Consider the following 4,125-nt stretch of genomic DNA (forward strand, 5'->3'; position numbering starts at 1 on the left):
TTCTTTTATTGATGTGTTGTATCACATTGACTGATTTGCGGATGTTGAACCAACCTTGCAGCCCTGGAATAAATCCCACTTGGTCGTGGTGAATAATCTTTTTAATGTACTGTTGAATCCTATTGGCTAGTATTTTGTTGAGTATTTTCGCATCTGTGTTCATCAAGGATATCGGTCTATAGCTCTCTTTTTTTGGTGGGATCCTTGTCTGGTTTTGGGATCAAGGTGATGCTGGCCTCATAAAATGAGTTTGGAAGTTTTCCTTCCATTTCTATTTTTTGGAACAGTTTCAGGAGAATAGGAATTAGTTCTTCTTTAAATGTTTGGTAGAATTCCCCCGGGAAGCCGTCTGGCCCTGGGCTTTTGTTTGTTTGGAGATTTTTAATGACTGTTTCTATCTCCTTACTGGTTATGGGTCTGTTCAGGCTTTCTATTTCTTTCTGGTTCAGTTGCGGTAGTTTATATGTTTCTAGGAATGCATCCATTTCTTCCAGATTGTCAAATTTATTGCCGTAGAGTTGCTCATAGTATGTTCTTATAATAGTTTGTATTTCTTTGGTGTTAGTTGTGATCTCTCCTCTTTCATTCATGATTTTATTTATTTGGGTCCTTTCTCTTTTCTTTTTGATAAGTCGGGCCAGGGGTTTATCAATCTTATTAATTCTTTCAAAGAACCAGCTCCTAGTTTCGTTGATTTGTTCTATTGTTTTTTTGGTTTCTATTTCATTGATTTCTGCTCTGATCTTTATGATTTCTCTTCTCCTGCTGGGCTCCATACCACCCTGAATGCGCCCGATCTCGTCTGATCTCGGAAGCTAAGCAGGGTCGGGCCTGGTTAGTACTTGGATGGGAGACCGCCTGGGAATACCGGGTGCTGTAGGCTGTCTACGGCCATACCACCCTGAACGCGCCCGATCTCGTCTGAAATTTTCTTTATGCAAAAGTTTTTAACTCAAATTCAAAAGTATTAAATAGACACCAGGACATTTGTATTACATATTTATTTTTCAGTAAGTCTTTGCAGTTCACAACTTTCAAGGAAGTTATCCATTTTTTATAAGTTGTAGAATATATTGACATAAAGTTGTTCATTTGATTCCCTATCATCCACCAAGTATCTGTAAAAGCTGTATGATGTCACGTCTCTCATTCATGATATTGGTGAATCTCATATTCTTTTTTCTTTTGCCTGATTAGTGGCTAGAGATTTATCAATTTTATGGATCTTCTCAAAGAGCCAGATTTTGGTTTCATTGATTTTCTCTGTTGTCTTTCTGTTTTCTATTTCATTGGTTTCTACCCTGACTTTTACTATTTCCTTTCTTCAATTTACTTTGGATTTCATTTGCTCTTTTCTTCTCTACTGCTTTCTTAATTAACGTGGTAACAAGGTTATTTGAGAATGTTTTTCTTTACAACACAGGCATTTTGTTCTATAAAATTCCCACTGAGTAATGCAACATTGCAAATATATTGATATCTTCTGTTTCAATTTTCATAATTTCACTCAAAATGCTTTAATTTCCAGTTTGATTTTTCTTTGACCCACAGTTTATTTAGAACTGTCTTATTTAATTTTTTGATATTTGGGGGATTTGGGTATACCTTTCTGTAACTGACTTCATTTTTTTGTTGTTGTTTCAGTGCAAAAATGTGTTTTTATTATAGCATGAGGACAGGACCTGTGGGCAGGAAGAACCACATGGGCATTGTGAGGATTGCTTTAAGTCTTTAATGAAATACCAACGATAAGGAGGCCATGAGTTCCTTGAGGAATGTCATGCTCTGCAGATCACAAGGATTTGTCAGTGGGCTGCAAGTTGTAAGGAGAGGTAATTTTAGTCAAATAAGGTAATTTGTATGACTTGAGTCCCTTTAACTTTATTAAGACTTGTTTATGGACCAAATATGATTTATCTTGAACACTTGGAAAGAATGAAAATTCTGTCATTGTTGAGTGGAATGTTCTATATATATCAGATAGGAAAAGTAGGTTGACAATGTTGTTTAAGTCTCCCATATTCTTACTGATTAATTGTTCTATCACTTTTAAGAGAGGAATATAAAAATCCCTGATGATCAGTGTGAAAATGTCGATTATTTCTCTTTGTAATTCTGCCAGATGCTGCTTGATAGAGTTAATTTTTTTTAAGTAAGTAATTTTTTAAAAAAAAATTTTTAAGTAGGCTCCATGTCCAGCATGGGGCTTGAACTCACAACCCTGAGATCAATCAAAAAATGACCTGAGTTCAAGATACTTAACCAACTGAGCCACCCAGGCAAATTTTTAAACTCTTCTATTAGATATATGAACACTTTTTTTTTTAAGATTTTATTTATTTATTAGAGAGAGAGAGCAAGCACAGGCAGACAGAATGGCAGGCAGAGGCAGAGGGAGAAGCAGGCTCCCTGCTCAGCAAGGAGCCCAATGTGGGACTCGATCCCAGGATGCTGGGATCATGACCTGAGCCGAAGGCAGCTGCTTAACCAACTGAGCCATGATACTACTCTACTTAAAGCTGTTCATCTTCTTTTTAGTGTTTTACTTTAGATGGTTTCTACTTCTGTTTCTTCAAGTTTAGTAATCTTTTCTTCACTAAAGCCTAATCTTCCATTAATACCAGCAGAGTACAGTCAAATCTTATTATGCATGGATTCTATATTCGCCAATTCACTAGTCACTAAAATTTATTTATAACTTCAAAATCAATTCTCTTTGCACTTTCATGGTCATTCTTGGACCAGAGCAGAATTGACCAAAAAAAAAAACAAGTTTCCCAATGAATGCATATGCTCACACAACGGGGGTGGAAAAATGCAAAACTCTGTGTTCCCGTTTTGGCTCCCATACTTTAAACAAGTATTTTTTTCCAGTTCATTTAATGCCATACTTCTTATATTTTTTTACTTTTTGTTGATGACTCCAGCATTCAAGATACCCCCAAGAGTAGTCCTGAAGTGCTGTTCAGTGTTCCCAAGCACAAAAACATTGTACTGTGCCTTATAGAAAAAATATATGTGATAGAGGAGCTTCATTCAAGCACAACATATAGTGAATTCATTGTGACTGATCAATGAAAGCTTTATGATCAGAGACTCATGGGAACTCAATCCCATGTTTTCCCTGAGAGCTATTGTTAATTATTTACTTGTGTTTATAACAACTCTATAGATCCTAAATCCCAAAATGATATGATTCAACTGTATTCATCTCAGACATAATTTCATCTACTTGAAGTTTCCATCTCTGAAGTTTGATTTGGGAATTTTTTTTATGTCTTTCATTTCTTTATTTAACATGTTCAATCATCCTCCTAGCTTTCTGAACATAGATAATATACTTATAATAACAGCTTTCATATTTTTTTCTAATTCTATCATCTGTGTCATTTCTGAGTCAGTTACAATTGATTAATTTTTATCCACATATAGGTTGCATTTTCCTGCTTCTTTGCATATCTGGAACATTTTTATTAGGTGTAAGACTGTGAATTTTAACTTTTCAGGTGGTTCATCTATTTGTGTCCCCCTAGATATCCTTGAGGTCTGTTCTGAGATAGAGTTAAGTTACAAATGCATCAGCCAGGTTGATCCTTCTGAGTCTTGCTTTAAAGATTTGCATAACATAGCTTAAAAGCTTAAAAGCAAGACTTGAAAGGATCAAACTGTTTCCAAGTAACTTAATATACTCAGAATACTCAGAATAATAATATTTTTCATCAAGTCCTCAGTGTCCATGTAGTTAAAGTTCTGAGTTAAATATTGTGAAGAACGCAATAATCTCTGCTTTCTATGGCTTTAGATGAAAGATTCATTTTTGCAACATCACTATATAAACTTAGATTATTGAAAGTTGAACATTAAAATAGCCTAATCCTTTGTTTTACAAATAAGGAAAGTGACTCATAAAAGTTAAATGACACTCCCAAGGTACCGTAGCTGGTTATTGGCAGAGCTGAGAAAGAATTCTGGGACTAATCTCCAGTGCTATTTTTTCCTTCTACATAATCACTCTTTTCACTCTAATTTTGTCGTGTTATATTATTAGTAGGCTGTACATCTATCTGGATAAAATGCCAAGTATATTATGTCAGGGTCCCAACATGAAGCAGACAGAACTAAAAG

The 4,125-nt window shown here is 35.1% G+C and overlaps 1 pseudogene; it reads left to right on the forward strand.

Moving 5' to 3' along the window:
* Nucleotides 1–764: 764 nt before the first annotated feature.
* Nucleotides 765–883, forward strand: LOC123388087 (annotated as a pseudogene).
* Nucleotides 884–4,125: the final 3,242 nt, after the last annotated feature.

This window comes from Mustela putorius, unplaced genomic scaffold (genome assembly GCF_011764305.1).
Source record: "Mustela putorius furo isolate JIRA1106 unplaced genomic scaffold, ASM1176430v1.1 tig00003871_pilon_pilon_pilon, whole genome shotgun sequence".
NCBI lineage: Eukaryota > Metazoa > Chordata > Mammalia > Carnivora > Mustelidae > Mustela > Mustela putorius.